Here is a 21938-nt window from a genome sequence, read left to right on the forward strand (position 1 = left end):
TCAAAACTAGAGAGAAGCATTGTCAGAAACTTCTTTGTGATGATTGCATTCAACACACAGGGTTGAAGATTCCTTTTGAAACAGCAGTTTCGAAACACTCTTTCTGTTGGATTCGCAATTGGATATTAGGACCTCTTTTAACATTTCTTTGGAAACGGGTTAATTTTCACATAAAAGCTAAACAGAAACATTGTGAGAAACTTATTTGTGATGTTGGCATTCACCTCACAGAGTTGAACTTTCCCTTTGAAAGAGCAGCTTTGAAACACTCTTTTTCTAGGTTCTGCAAGTGGACATTTGGAGGGTTTGTGGACTGCGTTGGAAAAGGAAATATCTTCACATAAAAACTAGATAGATGCATTGTCAGAAACTACTTTGTGATGATTGCATTCGACTCACAGAGTAGAACATTCCTATTGATAGAGCAGTTTGTAAACACTCTTTTTGTAGAATCTGCAATTGGAAATTTCGACTGCTTTGAGGCCTACGATAGTGAATGAAATGACTTCATAGAAAAACCAAACGGAGGCATTCTCAGGAAATTCTTTGTGATGATTGAGTTTAACTCAGAGACCTGAACATTCCTTTTGTTGGAGCAGTTTCCAAACACACTTTTCGTGGAATCTGCAAGTGGATATTTGGAGCTCTCTGAGGATTTCATTGGAACCGGGATAAAGTTCCCAGAACGAAATGGAAGCATTTTCAGAATCTTCTTTGTGATGTTTGCATTCAACTCACAGAGTTGAAACTTTCTTTCATAGTTCAGGCATGAAACACTATTTTTGTAGAATCTGGAAGTGGATATTTCGACCACCGTGTGGCCTTCGAGCGAAACGGGTATGACTTCACGTAAAAACCCAAGAGAAGCATTCTCAGAAACTTCTTTATGATGATTGCATTCAAGTCACACAGTTGAACATTCCTTTTGAATCAGCAGTTTCGAAATTCTCTTTCTGTAGAATCTGTAAGTGGTTATGTGGACCTCTTTGAAGATTTATTTGGAAACTGAAATATCTTCACAGAAAAAGTAAGCTGAAGCATTCTCAGAAACTTCTTTGTGATGTTTGTGCTCGAGTCACAGAGTTTAACATTGCTTTACATAGAGCAGTTTTGTAACATTCTATTCATAGAATCTGCAAGTGGACATTTGGAGCGCTTTCAGGCCTGTGGTGGAAAAGGAATTATCTTCACATCAAAACTAGAGAGAAGCATTGTCAGAAACATCTTTGTGATGATTGCATTCAACCCACAGAGGTGAAAATCCCTTTAGTAACATCAGTTTCGAAACACTCATTCTGTGGGATTAGCAAGTGGATATTTGGACCTCTTTGAAGATTTAGTTGGGAACGGGATAATCTTCACCTAAAAGCTAAACAGAAGCATTCTCAGAAACTTCTTTTTTGATGTTTGCATTCACCTCACAGAGTTGAACTTTCCCTTTGACAGAGCAGCTTTGAAACACTCTTTTTCTAAGATCTGCAAGTGGACATTTGGAGGGCTTTGAGGACTGTGGTGGAAAAGGGAATATCTTCTAATAAATCTGCATAGAAGCATTCTCAGAAACTACTCTGTGATGATTGAATTCAACTGACAGAATTGAACATTCCTTTTGATAGAGCAGTTTGAAAACACTGTTTTTGTAGAATCTGCAAGTGGAGATTTGGACCGCTTTGAGGCCTATGGTAGTAAAGGAAATAACTTCATAGAAAAACCAAATGGAAGCATTATCAGAAAATTCTTTGTGATGATTGAGTTGAACTCAGAGACCTGAACATTCCTTTTGATGGAGCAGTTTCCAAACACACTTCTCGTGGAATCTGCAAGTGGATATTTGGACCTCTCTGAGGATTTCGTTGGAAGTGGGATAAACTTCCCAGAACTAAACGGAAGCATTCTAAGAAACTTCTTTGTGATGTTTGCATTCAACTCACAGAGTGGAACCATCCTTTCAAAGTTCAGGTTTGAAACACTCTTTTTGTAGAATCTGGAAGTGGATATTTGGACCACTGTGTGGCCTTCGTTGGAAACGGGTATATCTTCACATCAAACCTAGACAGAAGCATTCTCAGAAAGTTTTCTGTGTTGACTGCATTCAACTCACAGATTTGAACAATCGTTTTGATGGAGCAGTTTTGAAACTCTCTTTCTTTGGAATCTGCAAGTGGATATATTTACCACTTTGATGATTTCTTTGGAAACGGGCTAATCTTCATATAAAAGCTAAACAGAAGCATTCTCAGAAATTTCTTTGTTATGTTTGCATTCAAACACAGAGTTGAAGCTTCCTTTCAAAGTTCAGGTTTGAAATACTCTTTTTGTAGAATCTGGAAGTGGATATTTGGAGCACAGTGTGGCCTTCATTCGAAACGGGTATATCTTCAGGTAAAAACCCAAGAGAAGCATTCTCAGAAACTTCTGTGTGATGATTGCATTCAAGTCACAGAGTTGAACCCTCCTTTTGATTGAGCAGTTTTGAAACTCTCTCTTTGTAGAATCTGTAAGTGGATATGTGGACCTCTTTGACGATTGCTTTGGAAACGGGAATATCTTCACAGAAAAACTCAACTGAATCATTCTCAGAAACTTCTTTGTGATGTTTGTGTTCGAGTCACAAAGTTTCACATTGCTTTTTATAGAGAAGTTTGGAACATTCTTTTCGTAGAATCTGCAAGTGGACATTTGGAGCGCTTTCAGGCCTGTGGTGGAAAAGGAGATATCTTCGCATCAAAACTAGAGAGAAAAATTTTCAGAAACATCTTTGTGATATTTGCTTTCAACTCACAGGGTTGAAGATTCCTTTTGAAACAGCAGTTTCGAAACACTCTTTCTGTGGGATCCGCAAGTGTATATGTGGACCTCTTTGAAGATTTCGTTGGAAACTGTTTAATCTTCACATAAAAGCTAAACAGAAGCATTCTCAGAAACTACATTGTGATGTTTGCATTCACCTCACAGAGTTGAAGTTTCTCTTTGATAGAGCAACATTGAAACACTCTTTTTCTAGAATTTGCAAGTGGACATTTTGAGGGCTTTGTGAAACGTGGTGTAAAAGGAAATACGTTCTCATCAAAATTACATTGAAGCATTCTCAGAAACTACTCTGTGATGATTGCATTCAACTGACAGAGTTGAACATTCCTTTTGATAGAGCAGTTTGGAAACACTCTTTTTGTAGATTCTGCATGTGGAGATTTGGAACGCTTCAAGGCCTACGGTAGTAAAGGAAATAACTTCATAGAAAAACCAAACGGAAGCGTTCTCAGAAAATTCTTTGTGGTGATTGAGTTGAACTCAGAGACCTGAACATTCCTTTTGATGGAGCAGTTTCCAAACACACTTCTCGTGGAATCTGCAAGTGGATATTTGGATCTCTCTGAGGATATCGTCGGAAGTGGGATAAGCTTCCCAGACCTAAACGGAAGCATTCTCAGAATCCTCTTTGTGATGTTTGCATTCAACTCACAGAGTTGAACCTTCCCTTCATAGTTCAGGTTTGAAACACTCTTTTCGTATAATCTGGAAGTGGATATTTGGAGCACTGTGTGGCCTTCGGTGTAAAGGGGTATATCTTCACATCAAACCTAGACAAAAGCATTCTCAGAAAGTTTTCTGTGTTGACTGCTTTCAACTCACAGACTTGAACAATCGTTTTGATGGAGCAGTTTTGAAACTCTCTTTCTTGGGGATCTGCAAGTGGATATGTTTACCTCTTTGAAGATTTCTTTGGAAACGGTTTAATCTTCACATAAAAGCTAAAGAGAAGCATTATCAGTAACTTCTTTGTGATGTTTGCATTCACCTCGCAGAGTTGAACTTTCCCATTGATAGAGCAGCTTTGAAACACTCTTTTTCTATAATCTGCAAGTGGACATTTGGAGGGCTTTGGGGCCTGTGGTGGAAAAGGAAATATCTACACATACAAACTATATCGAAGCATTCTCAGAAACTACTTTGTGATGATTGCCTTCGACTCACAGATTGGAACATTCGTATTGATAGAGCAGTATGTAAACACTCTTTTTGTAGTATCTGCAATTGGAAATTTGGACTGCTTTGAGGCCTACGGAAGTAAAGGAAGTAACTTCATAGAAAAACAATCAGAAGCATTCTCAGAAAATACTTTGTGATGATTGAGTTGAACTCAGAGACCTGAACATTCCTTTTGATGGAGCAGTTTCCAAACTCACCTTTCGTGAAATCTGTAAGTGGATATTTAGACCTCTCTGAGGATATCATTGGAAGCGGGATAAACTTCCCAGAACTACACGGAAGCATTCTCAGAAACTTCTTTGTGATGTTTGCATTCAACTCACATTGTTGAACCTTCCTTCCATAGTTCAGGTTTGAAACTCTCTTTTTGTAGAATCTGGAAGTGGATATTTGGACCACTGTGTGGCATTCATTGGAAACGGGTATATCTTCACATCAAACCGAGACAGAAGTATTCTAAGAAAGTATTCTGTGTTGACTGCATTCAACTCACAGACTTGAAGAATCGTTTTGATGGAGCAGTTTTGAAACTCCCTTCCTTTGGAATCTGCAAGTGTATATGTTTACCTCTTTGAAGATTTCGTTGGAAACGGGATCATCTTCACATAAAAACTAAACAGAAGCATTCTCAGAAAGTACTTTGTGATGTTTTCATTCACCTCACAGAGGTGAACTTTCCCTTTGATACAGCAGCTTTGAAACACTCTTTTTCTAGAATGTGCAAGTGGACATTTGGAGGGCTTTGTGGACTGTGGTGGAAAAGGAAATATCTTCTCATCAATACTACATAGAAGCATTCTCAGAAACGACTCTGTGATGATTGCATTCAACTGACAGAGTTGAACTTTCCTTTTGATAGATCAGTTGGGAGATACTCTTTTTGTAGAGTCTGCAAGTGGAGATTTGGACCGTTTTGAGGACTATGGTAGTAAAGGCAATAACTTCATATAAAAACAAAACCGAAGCATTCTCAGAAAATTCTTTGTGATGATTGAGTTGAACTCAGAGACCTGAACATTCCTTTTGATGGAGCAGTTTCAAACACACTTCTCGTGGAATCTGCAAGTGGATATTTGGACCTCACTGAGGAATTCGTTGAAAGAGGGATAAACTTCCCAGAACTAAACGTAAGCATTCTCAGAATCTTCTTTGTGATGTTTGCATTCAATTCACAGAGTTGAACCTTCCTTTCATAGTTCAGGTTTGAAACTGTCTTTTTGTAGAATCTGGAAGTGGAGATTTGGACCACTGTGTGGCCTTCGTTAGAAACGGGTATATCTTCACATCAAACCTAGACAGAAGCATTCTCAGGAAGTTCTCTGTGTTGACTGCATTCAACTCACAGACTTGAACAAACATTTTGATGGAGCAGTTTGAAACACTCTTTCTTTGGAATCTGCAAGTGGATATGTTGACCTCTTTGAAGATTTCTTTGGAAACGGGTTAATCTTCATATAAAAGCTAAACAGAAGCATTCTCAGAAAGTTCTTTGTGATGTTTCATTCACCTCACAGAGTTGAACTTTCCCTTTGATAGAGCATCTTTGAAACACTCTTTTTCTAGAATCTGCAAGTGGACATTTGGAGGGCTTTGTGGACTGTGTTGGAAAAGGAAATATCTTCTCATCAAAAGTACATAGAAGCATTCTCAGAAACTACTCTGTGATGATTGCATTCAACTGACAGAGTTGAACTTTCCTTTTGATAGAGCAGTTTGGAAACACTCTTTTGTAGAAACTGCAAGTGGAGATTTGGACCCCTTTGAGGCCTGCGGTAGTAAAGGAAATAACTTGATAGAAAAATCAAACAGAAACATTCTCAGAAAATTCTTTGGATGATTGAGTTGAACTCAGAGAACTGAACATTCCTTTTGATGGAGCAGTTTCCAAACACACTTCTCGTGGAATCTGCAAGTGGATATTTTGACCTCTCTGAGGATTTCGTTGGAAGCGGGAGAAATTTCCCAAAACTAAACGGAAGCATTCTCAGAAACTTGTTTGGATGTTTGCATTCAAGTCACAGAGTTGAATCTTCCTTTCATAGTTCAGGTTTGAAACACTCTAATTGTAGAATCTGGAAGTGGGTATTTGGACCACTGTGTGGACTTCATTGGAAACGGGTATATCTTCACATCAAACCTAGATAGAAGCATTCTTAGAAAGTTTTCTGTGTTGACTGCATTCAACTCACAAACTTGAACAATCGTTTTGATGGAGCAGTTCTGAAACTCTCTTTCTTTGGGATCTGCAAGTGGATATGTTTACCTCTTTGAAGATTTCGTTGGAAACGGGTTAATGTTCACATAAAAGCTAAACAGAAGCATTCTCAGAAAGTACTTTGTGATGTTTGCATTCACCTGACAGAGTTGAACTTTCCCTTTTATAGAGCAGCTTTGAAACACTCTTTTTCTAGATTCTGCAAGTGGACAATTGGAAGGATTTGTGGACTGTGGTGGAAAAGGGAATATCTTCTCATTAAAACTACATGGAAGCATTCTCAGAAACTACTCTGTGATGATTGCATTCAACTGACAGAATTGAACATTCCTTTTGATAGAGCATTTTGGAAACACTCTTTTGTAGAATCTGCAAGTGGAGATTTCGACTGCTTTGAGGCCTACAGAAGTAAAGGAAATATCTTCATAGAAAAACAATCGGAAGCATTCTCAGAAAATACTTTGTGATGATTGAGTTGAACTCAGACACCTGAACTTTCCTTTTGATGGAGCAGTTTCCAAACACCCCTTTCGTGGAATCTGCAAGTGGATATTTAGACCTCTCTGAGGATTTCGTTGGAAGCGCATAAAATTCCCAGAACTACACGGCAGCATTCTCAGAAACTTCTTTGTGGTGTTTGCATTCAACTCACACAGTTGAACCATCCTTTCATAGTTCAGGTCTGAAACCCTCTTTTTGTAGAATCTGGAAGTGGATGTTTGGACCACTGTGTCGCCTTCGTTGGAAACGGGTATATCTTCACATCAAACCTAGACAGAAGCATTCTCAGAAAGTTTTCTGGGTTGACTGCTTTCAACTCACAGACTTGAACAATCGTTTTGATGGAGCAGTTTTGAAATTCCCTTTCTTTGGAATCTGCAAGTGGATATGTTTACCTCTTTGAAGATTTCATTGGAAATGGGTTAATCTTCACATAAAAGCTAAACAGAAGCATTCTCAGAAACTTCTTTGTGATGTTTGCATTCACCTCACAGAGTTGAACTTTCCGTTTGATAGAGCAGCTTTGAAACACTCTTTTTGTTGAATCTACAAGTGGACATTTGGAGGGCTTTGTGGACTGTGGTGGAAATGGAAATATCTTCTCATCAAAACTACACAGAATCATTCTCAGAAACTACTCTGTGATGATTGCATTCAACTGACAGAGTTGAACATTCTCTTTGATAGAGCAGTTTGGAAACACTCTTTTTGTAGAATCTGCAAATGCAGATTTGGACCGCTTTGAGGCCTATGGAAGTAAAGGAAATAACTTCATAGAAAAACCAAACGGAAGCATTCTCAGAAAATTCTTTGTGATGACTGAGTTGAACTCAGAGACCTGAACATTACTTTTGATGGAGCAGTTTCCAAACAAACTTCTCGTGGAATCTGCAAGTGGATATTTGGCCTTCTCTGAAGATTTCGTTGGAAGAGGAATAAACTTCCTACAACTAAACGGAAGCATTCTCAGAAACTTCTTTGTGATGTTTGCATTCAACTCACAGTTGAACCTTCCTTTCATAGTTCAGGTTTGAAACCCTCTTTTTGTAGAATCTGGAAGTGGATATTTGGACCACTGTGTGGCCTTCGTTGGAAACGGGTATATCTTCACATCAAACCTAGTCAGAAGCATTCTCAGAAAGTGTTCTATGTTGACTTCATTCAACTCACAGACTTGAACAATCGTTTTGATGGAGCAGTTTTGAAACTCCCTTCCTTTGGAATCTGCAAGTCAATACGTTTACCTCTTTGAAGATTTCGTTGGAAACAGGATCATCTTCACATAAAAACTAAACAGAAGCATTCTCAGAAACTTCTTTGTGATGTTTGCATTCTCCTCTCAGCGTTGAATACTCCGTTTGATAGAGCAGCTTTGAAACACTCTTTTTCTATCATCTGTAAGTGGACATTTGGAGGGCTTTGTGGACTGGGGTGGAAAAGCAAATATCTTCTCATCAAAACTACATAGAAGCATTCTCAGAAACTACTCTGTGATGATTGCATTCAACTGACAGAGTTGAACATTCCTTTTGATAGAGCAGTTTGGAAACACTCTTTTTGTAGAATCTGCAAGTGGAGATTTGGACCGCTTTGAGGCCTATGCTTGTAAAGGAAATAAGTTCATAGAAAAACCAAACGGAAGCATTCTCAGAAAATTCTTTGTGATGATTGAGTTGAACTCAGAGACCTGAATATTCCTTTTGAGGGAGCAGTTTCCAAACACACTTCTCGTGGAATCTGCAAGTGGATATTTGGACCTCTCTGAGGATTTCGTTGGAAGCGGGAAAAAATTCCCAGAACTACACGGAGGCATTCTCAGAAACTTTTTTGTGATGTTGGCATTCAACTCACAGAGTTGAACCTTCCTTTCATAGTTCAGGTTCGAAATCTTCTTTTTGCAGACTCTGGAATTGGATCTTTGGACCACTATGTGGCCTTCGTTGGAAACGGCTATATCTTCACATCAAACCCAGAAAGAAGCATTCTCAGAAAGTTTTCTGTGTTGGCTGCATTCTGATGGGGCAGTTTTGAAACTCTTTTTCCTTGGAATCTGCATGGCGATATGTGGACCTCTTTGAAGATTTCGTTGGAAACAGGTTAATCTTCACATAAAAGCTAAACAGAAACATTCTCAGAAACTTCTTTGTGATGTTTGCATTCACCTCACAGAATTGAACTTTCCCACCTCACAGAGTTGAACTTTCCCTTTGATAGAGCAGCTTTGAAACACTCTTTTTCTAGAATCTGCAAGTGGACATTTGGAGGGCTTTGTGGACTGTGTTGGAAAAGGAAATATCTTCTCATCAAAAGTACATAGAAGCATTCTCAGAAACTACTCTGTGATGATTGCATTCAACTGACAGAGTTGAACTTTCCTTTTGATAGAGCAGTTTGGAAACACTCTTTTGTAGAAACTGCAAGTGGAGATTTGGACCCCTTTGAGGCCTGCGGTAGTAAAGGAAATAACTTGATAGAAAAATCAAACAGAAACATTCTCAGAAAATTCTTCGGATGATTGAGTTGAACTGAGAGAACTGAACATTCCTTTTGATGGAGCAGTTTCCAAACACACTTCTCGTGGAATCTGCAAGTGGATATTTGGACCTCTCTGAGGATTTCGTTGGAAGCGGGATAAATTTCCCAGAACTAAACGGAAGCATTCTCAGAAACTTGTTTGGATGTTTGCATTCAAGTCACAGAGTTGAATCTTCCTTTCATAGTTCAGGTTTGAAACACTCTAATTGTAGAATCTGGAAGTGGATATTTGGACCACTGTGTGGACTTCATTGGAAACGGGTATATCTTCACATCAAACCTAGACAGAAGCATTCTCAGAAAGTTATCTGTGTTGACTGCATTCAACTCACAAACTTGAACAATCATTTTGATGGAGCAGTTCTGAAACTCTCTTTCTTTGGGATCTGCAAGTGGATATGTTTACCTCTTTGAAGATTTCGTTGGAAACGGGTTAATGTTCACATAAAAGCTAAACAGAAGCATTCTCAGAAAGTACTTTGTGATGTTTGCATTCACCTGACAGAGTTGAACTTTCCCTTTTATAGAGCAGCTTTGAAACACTCTTTTTCTAGATTCTGCAAGTGGACAATTGGAAGGATTTGTGGACTGTGGTGGAAAAGGGAATATCTTCTCATTAAAACTACATGGAAGCATTCTCAGAAACTACTCTGTGATGATTGCATTCAACTGACAGAATTGAACATTCCTTTTGATAGAGCATTTTGGAAACACTCTTTTGTAGAATCTGCAAGTGGAGATTTCGACTGCTTTGAGGCCTACAGAAGTAAAGGAAATATCTTCATAGAAAAACAATCGGAAGCATTCTCAGAAAATACTTTGTGATGATTGAGTTGAACTCAGACACCTGAACTTTCCTTTTGATGGAGCAGTTTCCAAACACCCCTTTCGTGGAATCTGCAAGTGGATATTTAGACCTCTCTGAGGATTTCGTTGGAAGCGCATAAAATTCCCAGAACTACACGGAAGCATTCTCAGAAACTTCTTTGTGGTGTTTGCATTCAACTCACACAGTTGAACCATCCTTTCATAGTTCAGGTCTGAAACCCTCTTTTTGTAGAATCTAGAAGTGGATGTTTGGACCACTGTGTCGCCTTCGTTGGAAACGGTATATCTTCACATCAAACCTAGACAGAAGCATTCTCAGAAAGTTTTCTGGGTTGACTGCTTTCAACTCACAGACTTGAACAATCGTTTTGATGGAGCAGTTTTGAAACTCCCTTTCTTTGGAATCTGCAAGTGGATATGTTTACCTCTTTGAAGATTTCGTTGGAAATGGGTTAATCTTCACATAAAAGCTAAACAGAACCATTCTCAGAAACTTCTTTGTGATGTTTGCATTCACCTCACAGAGTTGAACATTCCCTTTCATAGAGCAGCTTTGAAACACTCTTTTTGTTGAATCTACAAGTGGACATTTGGAGGGCTTTGTGGACTGTGGTGGAAAAGGAAATATCTTCTCATCAAAACTACACAGAATCATTCTCAGAAACTACTCTGTGATGATTGCATTCAACTGACAGAGTTGAACATTCCCTTTGATAGAGCAGTTTGGAAACACTCTTTTTGTAGAATCTGCAAATGCAGATTTGGACCGCTTTGAGGCCTATGGAAGTAAAGGAAATAACTTCATAGAAAAACCAAACGGAAGCATTCTCGGAAAATTCTTTGTGATGACTGAGTTGAACTGAGAGACCTGAACATTACTTTTGATGGAGCAGTTTCCAAACAAACTTCTCGTGGAATCTGCAAGTGGATATTTGGCCTTCTCTGAAGATTTCGTTGGAAGAGGAATAAACTTCCTACAACTAAACGGAAGCATTCTCAGAAACTTCTTTGTGATGTTTGCATTCAACTCACAGTTGAACCTTCCTTTCATAGTTCAGGTTTGAAACCCTCTTTTTGTAGAATCTGGAAGTGGATATTTGGACCACTGTGTGGCCTTCGTTGGAAACGGGTATATCTTCACATCAAACCTAGACAGGAGCATTCTCAGAAAGTGTTCTATGTTGACTGCATTCAACTCACAGACTTGAACAATCGTTTTGATGGAGCAGTTTTGAAACTCCCTTCCTTTGGAATCTGCAAGTCAATACGTTTACCTCTTTGAAGATTTCGTTGGAAACAGGATCATCTTCACATAAAAACTAAACAGAAGCATTCTCAGAAACTTCTTTGTGATGTTTGCATTCTCCTCTCAGCGTTGAATACTCCGTTTGATAGAGCAGCTTTGAAACACTCTTTTTCTAGAATCTGTAAGTGGACATTTGGAGGGCTTTGTGGACTGGGGTGGAAAAGCAAATATCTTCTCATCAAAACTACATAGAAGCATTCTCAGAAACTACTCTGTGATGATTGCATTCAACTGACGGAGTTGAACATTCCTTTTGATAGAGCAGTTTGGAAACACTCTTTTTGTAGAATCTGCAAGTGGAGATTTGGACCGCTTTGAGGCCTATGCTTGTAAAGGAAATAAGTTCATAGAAAAACCAAACGGAAGCATTCTCAGAAAATTCTTTGTGATGATTGAGTTGAACTCAGAGACCTGAACATTCCTTTTGAGGGAGCAGTTTCCAAACACACTTCTCGTGGAATCTGCAAGTGGATATTTGGACCTCTCTGAGGATTTCGTTGGAAGCGGGAAAAAATTCCCAGAACTACACGGAGGCATTCTCAGAAACTTTTTTGTGATGTTGGCATTCAACTCACAGAGTTGAACCTTCCTTTCATAGTTCAGGTTCGAAATCTTCTTTTTGTAGACTCTGGAATTGGATCTTTGGACCACTATGTGGCCTTCGTTGGAAACGGCTATATCTTCACATCAAACCCAGACAGAAGCATTCTCAGAAAGTTTTCTGTGTTGGCTGCATTCTGATGGGGCAGTTTTGAAACTCTTTTTCCTTGGAATCTGCACGGGGATATGTGGACCTCTTTGAAGATTTCGTTGGAAACAGGTTAATCTTCACATAAAAGCTAAACAGAACCATTCTCAGAAACTTCTTTGTGATGTTTGCATTCACCTCACAGAATTGAACTTTCCCACCTCACAGAGTTGAAGTTTCCCTTTGATAGAGCAGCTTTGAAACACTCTTTTTCTAGCATCTGTAAGTGGACATTTGGAGGGCTTTTTGGACTGTGGTGGAAAGGGAAATATCTTCTCATCAAAACTACATAGAAGCATTCTCAGAAACTACTCTGTGATGATTGTATTCAACTGACAGAGTTGAACATTCCTTTTGATAGAGCAGTTTGGAAACACTCTTTTTGTAGAATGTGCAAGCGGAGATTTGGATCGCTTTGAGGCCTATGTTAGTAAAGGAAATAACTTCATAGAAAAACCAAACGGAAGCATTCTCAGAAAGTTCTTTTTGATGATTGAGTAGAACTCAGAGAGCTGAACATTCCTTTTCATGGAGCAGTTTCCAAACACACTGCTCGTGGAATCTGCAAGTGGATATTTGGACCTCTCTGAAGATTTCGTTGGAAGCGGTATAAACTTCCCAGAGCTAAACCGAAACATTGTCAGAAACATCTTTGTGATGTTTGCATTCAACTCACAGAGTTGAACTTTCCGTTTGATAGAGCAGCTTTGAAACACTCTTTTTCTAGAATCTACAAGTGGACATTTGGAGGGCTTTGTGGTCTGTGGTGGAAAAGGGAATATCTTCCCATCAAAACTACATAGAAGCATTCTCACAAACTACTCTGTGATGATTGCTTTCAACTGACAGAGTTGAACATTCCTTTTGATACAGCAGTTTGGAGACACAATTTTAGGAGAATCTGAAAGTGGATATTTCGACGGCTGTGTGGCCTTCATTCAAAACGGGTGTATCTGTACCTTAAAACCCAGGAAAAGCATTCTCGAAACTTCTGTGTGATGATTGCCCTCAACTCATAGAGTTGAAACCTCCTTTTGATTGAGCAGTTTTGAAACTCTGTGTTTGTAGAATCTGTTAATGGATATGTGGACCTCTTTGACGATTGCTTTGGAAACGGGAATATCTTCACAGAAAAACTCCAGTGAAGCATTCTCAGAAACTTCTTTGTGATGTTTGTGTTCGAGTCACAGAGTTTCACATTGCTTTTCATAGAGCAGTTTGGAACCATTGTTTTCGTAGAATATGCAAGTGGACATTTGGAGTGCTTTCAGGGCTGTGGTGGAAAAGGATAGATCTTCACATCAAAACTAGAGAGAAGCATTGTCAGAAACTTCTTTGCGATAATTGCATTCAACTCACAGGGTTGAAGATTCCTTTTGAAACAGCAATTTCGAAACACTCTTTCTGTGGGATCCGCAAGTGCATATTTGTACCTCTTTGAAAGTTTCGTTGGAAACTGGTTAATCTTCACATAAAAGCTAAACAGAAACATTCTCAGAAACTCCTTTGTGATGTTTGCATTCACCTCACAGAGTAGAACTTTCCGTTTCACAGAGCAGCTTTGAAACACTCTTTTTGTAGAATCTGCAAGTGGACATTTGGAGGGCTTTGTGGACTGTGGTGGAAAAGGGAATATCTTCTCATCAAAACTACATAGAAGCATTCTCAGAAACGACTCTGTGATGATTGCATTCAACTGACAGAGTTGAACATTCCTTTTGATAGAGCAGTTTGGAGACACACTTTTAGTAGAATCTGCAAGTGGATATTTGGGCCGCTGTGTGGCCTTCTTTCGAAACGGGTTTATCTTCACTTAAAAGCCCAAGAAAATCATTCTCCGAAACTTCTGTGTGATGGTTGCATTCAAGTCACAGAGTTGAACCCTCCTTTGGATTGAGCAGTTTCGAAATTCTCTGTTTGTAGAATCTGTCAATGGATATGTGGACCTCTTTGACGATTGCTTTGGAAACGGGAATATCTTCACAGAAAAACTCAACTGAAGAATTCTCAGAAACTTCTTTGTGATGTTTGTGTTCGAGTCACAGAGTTTCACATTGCTTTTCATAGAGCAGTTTGGAAACATTGTTTTCGTAGAATCTGCAAGTGGACATTTGGAGCGCTTTCAGGCCTGTGGTGGAAAAGGATAGATCTTCACATCAAAACTAGACAGAAGCATTGTCAGAAACTTCTTTGTGATAATCGCATTCAATTCACAGGTTTGAAGATTCCTTTTGAAACAGCAGTTTCGAAACACTCTTTCTGTGGGATCTGCATGTGGATATTTGGACCTCTTTGAAGTTTTCGTTGGAAACGGGTTAATCTTCACATAAAAGCTAAACAGAAACATTCTCAGAAACTTCTTTGTGATGTTTGCATTCACCTCACAGAGTTGAACTTTCCGTTTGATAGACCAGCTTTGAAACACTCTTTTTCTAGAATCTGCAAGTGGACGTTTGGAGGGCTTTGTGGACTGTGGTGGAAAACGGAATATCTTCTCATCAAAACTACATAGAAGCATTCTCAGAAACGACTCTGTGATGATTGCATTCAACTGACAGAGTTGAACATTCCTTTTGATACAGCAGTTTGGAAACGCTCTTTTTGTAGAATCTGCAAGTGGAGATTTGGACCGCTTTGAGGCCTATGGTAGTAAAGAAATAACTTCATAGACAAACCAAACGGAAGAATTCTCAGAAAATTCTTTGTGATGATTGAGTTGAACTCAAAGACCTGAACATTCCTTTTGATGGAGCAGTTTTCAAACACCCTTCTGGTGCAATCTGCCAGTGGATATTTAGACCTATCTGAGGATTTCGTTGGAAGCGGGAAATACTTCCCAGAACTACACGGAGGCATTCTCAGAAACTTTTTTGTGATGTTGGCATTCAACTCACAGAGTTGAACCTTCCTTTCATAGTTCAGGTTTGAAATCCTCTTTTTGTAGAATCTGGAAATGGATCTTTGGACCACTATGTGGCCTTCGTTGGAAACGGGTATATCTTCACATCAAACCTAGACAGAAGCATTCTCAGAAAGTTTTCTGTGTTGACTGCATTTTGATGGAGAAGTTTTGAAACTCTCTTTCTTTGGAATCTGCAAGTGGATATGTGGACCTCTTTGAAGATTTCATTGTAAACGGGTTAATCTTCACATAAAAGCTAAACAGAAACATTCTCAGAAACTTCATTGTGATGTTTGCATTCACCTCACAGAGTTGAACATTCCCTTTGATAGAGCAGCTATGAAACACTCTTTTTCTAGAATCTGCAAGTGGACATTTGGAGGGCTTTTAGGCCTGTGGTGGAAGAGGAAATATCTTCACATAAAAACTAGATAGAAGCATTCTCAGAAACTACTTTGTGATGATTGCATTCGACTAACAGAGTTGAACATTCCTATTGATAGTGCAGTTTGTAAACACTCTTTTTGTAGAATCTGCAATTGGGGATTTGGACTGTTTTGAGGCCTAAGGTAGTAAAGGAAATATCTTCATAGAAAAACAAAACGGAAGCATTCTCAGAAAATTCTTTGTGATGATTGAGTTGAACTCAGAGACCTGAACATTCCTTTTGATGCAGCAGTTTCCAAACACACTTTTCGTGGAATTTGCAAGTCGATATTTAGACTTCTCTGAGGATTTCCTTGGAAGCGGGTAAACTTCCCAGAACTACACGGAGGCATTCTCAGAAACTTCTTTGTGATGTTTGCATTCAACTCACAGAGTTGAACCTTCCTTTCATAGTTCAGGTTTGAAATCCTCTTTTTGTAGAATCTGCAAGTGGTTATTTAGACCACTGTGTGGCCTTCGTTCGAAACGGGTATATCTTCACGTTAAAACCCAAGAGAAGCATTCTCAGAAACTTCTGTGTGATGATTGCATTCACGTCACAGAGTTGAACCCTCCTTTTGATTCAGCAGTTTTGAAACTCTCTGTTTGTAGAATCTGTAAGTGGATATGTGGACGTCTGTGACGATTGCTTCGGAAACGGGAATATCTTCACAGAAAAACTCAACTGAATCATTCTCAGAAACTTCTTTGTGATGTTTGTGTTCGAGTCACAGAGTCTCACATTGCTTTTCATAGACAGTTTGGAAACATTCTTTTCGTAGAATCTGCAAGTGGACATTTGGAGTGCTTTCAGGCCTGTGGTGGAAAAGGATAGATCTTCACATCAAAACTAGAGAGAAGCATTATCAGAAACTTTTTTGTGATGATTGCATTCAACTCACAGGGTTGAAGATTCCTTTGGAACAGCAGTTTCGAAACACCCTTTCTGTCTGATCCGCAAGTGGATATTTGGACCTCTTTGAAGATTTCGTTCGAAACGGGTTAATCTTCACATAAAAGCTAAACAGAAGCATTCTCAGAAACTTCTTTGTTATGTTTGCATTCACCTCACAGAGTTGAACTTTCCGTTTGATAGAGCAGCTTTGAAACACTCTTTTTCTAGAATCTGCAAGTGGACATTTGGAGGGCTTTGTGGACTGTGGTGGAAAAGGGAATATCTTCTCATCAAAACTACATAGAAGCATTCTCACAAACGACTCTGTGATGATTGCATTCAACTGACAGAGTTGAACATTCCTTTTGATAGAGCAGTTTGGAAACACTCTTTTTGTAGAATCTGCAAGCGGAGATTTGGCCCGCTTTGAGGCCTATGGTAGTAAAGAAATAACTTCATAGAAAAACCAAACGGAAGCATTCTCAGAAAACTCTTTGTGATGATTGAGTTGAACTCAGCGACCTGAGCATTCCTTTTGATGGAGCTGTTTCCAAACACCCTTCTCGTGGAATCTGCCAGTGGATATTTACACCTCTCTGAGGATTTCGCTGGAAGAGAGATAAACTTCTCAGAACTACACGGAGGCATTCTCAGAAACTTCTTTGTGATGTTTCCATTCAACTCACAGAGCTGAACCTTCCTTTCATAGTTCAGGTTTGAAATCCTCTTTTTGTAGAATCTGGAAGTGAATCTTTGGACCACTATGTGGCCTTCGTTGGAAACGGGTATATCTTCACATCAAACCTAGACAGAAGCATTCTCAGAAAGATTTCTGTGTTGACTGCATTCTGATGGAGCAGTTTTGAAACTCTCTTTCTTTGGAATCTGCAAGTGGATATGTGGACCTCTTTGAAGATTTCGTTGGAAACGGGTTAATCTTCACATAAAAGCTAAACAGAAACATTCTCAGAAACTTCTTTGTGATGTTTGCTTTCACCTCACAGATTTGAATTTTCGCACCACATAGAGTTGAACTTTCCCTTTGATAGAGCAGCTTTGAAACACTCTTTTTCTAGCATCTGTAAGTGGACATTTGGAGGGCTTTGTGGACTGTGGTGGAAAAGGAAATATCTTCTCATCAAAACTACATAGAAGCATTCTCAGAAACTACTCTGTGATGACTGCATTCAACTGACAGAGTTGAACATTCCTTTTGATAGAGCAGTTTGGAAACACTCTTTTTGTGGAATCTGCAAGTGGAGATTTGGACTGCTTTGAGGCCTATGGTAGGAAAGAAATAACTTCATGGAAAAACCAAACGGAAGCATTCTCAGAAAATTCTTTGTGATGATTGAGTTGAACTCAGAGACCTGAACATTCCTTTTGATGGAGCATTTTCCAAACACACTTCTCGTGGAATCTGCAAGTGGATATTTGGACCTCACTGAGGACTTCGTTGGAAGTGGGATAAACTTCTCAGAGCTAAACCGAAATATTGTCAGAAACTTCTTTGTGATGTTTGCACTCACCTCACCGAGTTGAACTTTCCGTTTCATAGAGTAGCTTTGAAACACTCTTTTTCTAGAATCTACAAGTGGACATTTGGAGGGCTTTGTGGACTGTGGTGGAAAAGGGTATATCTTCCCATCAAAACTACATAGAAGCATTCTCAGAAACTACTCTGTGATGATTGCTTTCAACTGACAGAGTTGAACATTCCTTTTGATAGAGCAGTTTGGAAACACTCTTTTTGTAGAATCTGCAAGTGGATATTTGGACCTTTGTGTGGCCTTCGTTCGAAACGGGTGTATCCTCACGTAAAAACCCAAGAAAAGCATTCTCAGAAACTTCTGTGTGATGATTGCATTCAAGTCACAGAGTTGAACCCTCCTTTGGATTGAGCAGTTTCGAAACTCTCTGTTTGTATAATCTGTTAATGGATATGTGGACCTCTTTGACGATTGCTTTGGAAACGGGAATATCTTCACAGAAAAACTCAACTGAAGAATTCTCAGAAACTTCTTTGTGATGTTTGTGTTCGAGTCACAGAGTTTCACATTGCTTTTCATAGAGCATTTTGGAAACATTGTTTTCATAGAATCTGCAAGTGGACATTTGGAGCGCTTTCAGGCCTGTGGTGGAAAAGGATAGATCTTCACATCAAAAGTAGAGAGAAGCATTGTCAGAAACTTCTTTGTGATAATCGCATTCAATTCACAGGGTTGAAGATTCCTTTTGAAACAGCAGTATGGAAACACTCTTTCTGTGGGATCTGCAAGTGGATATTTGGACCTCTTTGAAGATTTCTTTGGAAACGGGTTAATCTTCACATAAAAGCTAAACAGAAGCATTCTCAGAAACTTCTTTGTGATGTTTGCATTCACCTCACAGAGTTGAACTTTCCGTTTGATAGAGCAGCTTTGAAACACTCTTTTTCTAGGATCTGCAAGTGGACATTTGGAGGGCTTTGTGGACTGTGGTGGAAAAGGGAATATCTTCTCATCAAAACTACATAGAACCATTCTCAGAAACGACTCTGTGATGATTGCATTCAACTGACAGAGTTGAACATTCCTTTTGATAGAGCGGTTTGGAAACACTCTTTTTGTAGAATCTGCAAGCGGAGATTTGGACCACTTTGAGGCCTATGGTAGTAAAGAAATAACTTCATAGAAAAACCAAACGGAAGCATTCTCAGAAAATTCTTTGTGATGATTGAGTTGAACTCAGCTACCTGAGCATTCCTTTTGATGGAGCAGTTTCCAAACACCCTTCTCGTGGAATCTGCCAGTGGATATTTACACCTCTCTGAGGATTTCGCTGGAAGCGAGATAAACTTCCCAGAACTACACGGAGGCATTCTCAGAAACTTCTCTGTGATGTTTGCATTCAACTCACAGAGCTGAACCTTCCTTTCATAGTTCAGGTTTGAAATCCTCTTTTTGTAGAATCTGGAAGTGGATCTTTGGACCACTATGTGGCCTTCGTTGGAAACGGGTATATCTTCACATCAAACCTAGACAGAAGCATTCTCAGAAAGATATCTGTGTTGACTGCATTCTGATGGAGCAGTTTTGAAACTCTCTTTCTTTGGAATCTGCAAGTGGATATGTGGAACTCTTTGAAGATTTCGTTGGAAACGGGTTAATCTTCACATAAAAGCTAAACAGAAACATTCTCAGAAACTTCTTTGTGATGTTTGCATTCACCTCACAGAGTTGAACTTTCCCACCTCACAGAGTTGAACTTTCCCTTTGATAGAGCAGCTTTGAAACACTCTTTTTCTAGCATCTGTAAGTGGACATTTGGTGGGCTTTGTGGACTGGGGTGGAAAAGGAAATATCTTCTCATCAAAACTACATAGAAGCATTCTCAGAAACTACTCTGTAATGATTGCATTCAACTGACAGAGTTGAACATTCCTTTTGATAGAGCAGTTTGGAAACACTCTTTTTGTAGAATCTGCAAGTGGAGATTTGGACCTCTTTGAGGCCTATGGTATTAAAGAAATAATTACATGGAAAAAAAAAACGGAAGCATTCTCAGAAAATTCTTTGTGATGATTGAGTTGAACTCAGAGACGTGAACATTCCTTTGGATGGAGGAGTTTCCAAACACACTTCTCGTGGTATCTGCAAGTGGATATATGGACCTCTGTGAGGACTTCGTTGGAAGCGGAATAAACTTCCCAGAGCTAAACCGAAACATTGTCAGAAACTTCTTTGTGATGTTTGCACTCAACTCACAGAGTTGAACTTTCCGTTTGATAGAGTAGCTTTGAAACACTCTTTTTCTAGAATCTACAAGTGGACATTTGGAGGGCTTTGTGGACTGTGGTGGAAAAGGGAATATCTTCCCATCAAAACTACATAGAAGCATTCTCAGAAACTACTCTGTGATGATTGCTTTCAACTGACAGAGTTGAACATTCCTTTTGATATAGCAGTTTGGAAACACTCTTTTTGTAGAATCTGCAAGTGGATATTTGGACCTTTGTGTGGCCTTCGTTCGAAACGGGTGTATCCTCACGTAAAAACCCAAGAAAAGCATTCTCAGAAACTTCTGTGTGACGATTGCATTCAAGTCATAGAGTTGAAAGCTCCTTTTGATTGAGCAGTTTTGAAACTCTCTGTTTGTAGAATCTGTTAATGGATATGTGGACCTCTTTGACGATTGCTTTGGAAACGGGAATATCTTCACAGAAGAACACAAGTGATGCATTCTCACAAACTTCTTGTGATGTTTGTGTTCGTGTCACAGAGTTTCACATTGCTTTTCATTGAGCAGTTTGGAAACATTGTTTTCGTAGGATCTGCAAGCGGACATTTGGAGCGCTTTCAGGCCTGTGGTGGAAAAGGATAGATCTTCACATCAAAACTAGAGAGAAGCATTGTCAGAAACTTCTTTGTGATGATTGCATTCAACTCACAGGGTTGAAGATTCCTTTGGAACAGCAGTTTCGAAACACTCTTTCTGTGTGATCCGCAAGTGGATATTTGGACCTCTTTGAAGATTTCGTTGGAAAAGGGTTAATCTTCACATAAAAGCTAAACAGAAGCATTCTCAGAAACTTCTTTGTGATGTTTGCATTCACCTCACTGAGTTGAACTTTCCGTTTGATAGAGCAGCTTTGAAACACTCTTTTTCTAGAATCTGCAAGTGGACATTTGGAGGGCTTTGTGGACTGTTGTGGAAAAGGGAATATCTTCTCATCAAAACTACATAGAAGCATTCTCAGAAACGACTCTGTGATGATTGCATTCAACTGACAGAGTTGAACATTCCTTTTGATACAGCAGTTTGGAAACACTCTTTTTGTAGAATCTGCAAGTGGAGATTTGGACCGCTTTGAGGCCTATGGTAGTAAAGAAATAACTTCATAGAAAAACCAAACGGAAGCATTCTCAGAAAATTCTTTGTGATGATTGAGTTGAACTCAGCGACCTGAGCATTCCTTTTGATGGAGCAGTTTTCAAACACCCTTCTGGTGGAATCTGCCAGTGGATATTTAGACCTCTCTGAGGATTTCGTTGGAAGCGGGAAAAACTTCCCAGAACTACACGGAGGCATTCTCAGAAACTTTTTGTGATGTTGGCATTCAACTCACAGAGTTGAACCTTCCTTTCATAGTTCAGGTTTGAAATCCTCTTTTTGTAGAATCTGGTAGTGGATCTTTGGACCACTATGTGGCCTTCGTTGGAAACGGGTATATCTTCACATCAAACCTAGACAGAAGCATTCTCAGAAAGTTTTCTGTGTTGACTGCATTCTGATAGAAAAGTTTTGAAACTCCCTTTCTTTGGAATCTGCAAGTGGATATGTGGACCTCTTTGAAGATTTCGTTGGAAACGGGTTAATCTTCACATAAAAGCTAAACAGAAACATTCTCAGAAACTTCTTTGTGATGTTCGCATTCACCTCACAGAGTTGAACATTCCCTTTGATAGAGCAGCTATGAAACACTCTTTTTCTAGAATCTGCAAGTGGACATTTGGAGGGCTTTTAGGCCTGTGGTGGAAGAGGAAATATCTTCACATAAAAACTAGATAGAAGCATTCTCAGAAACTACTTTGTGATGATTGCATTCGACTA

This window comes from Pan troglodytes, chromosome 9 (assembly GCF_028858775.2).
Source record: "Pan troglodytes isolate AG18354 chromosome 9, NHGRI_mPanTro3-v2.0_pri, whole genome shotgun sequence".
Lineage (NCBI taxonomy): Eukaryota > Metazoa > Chordata > Mammalia > Primates > Hominidae > Pan > Pan troglodytes.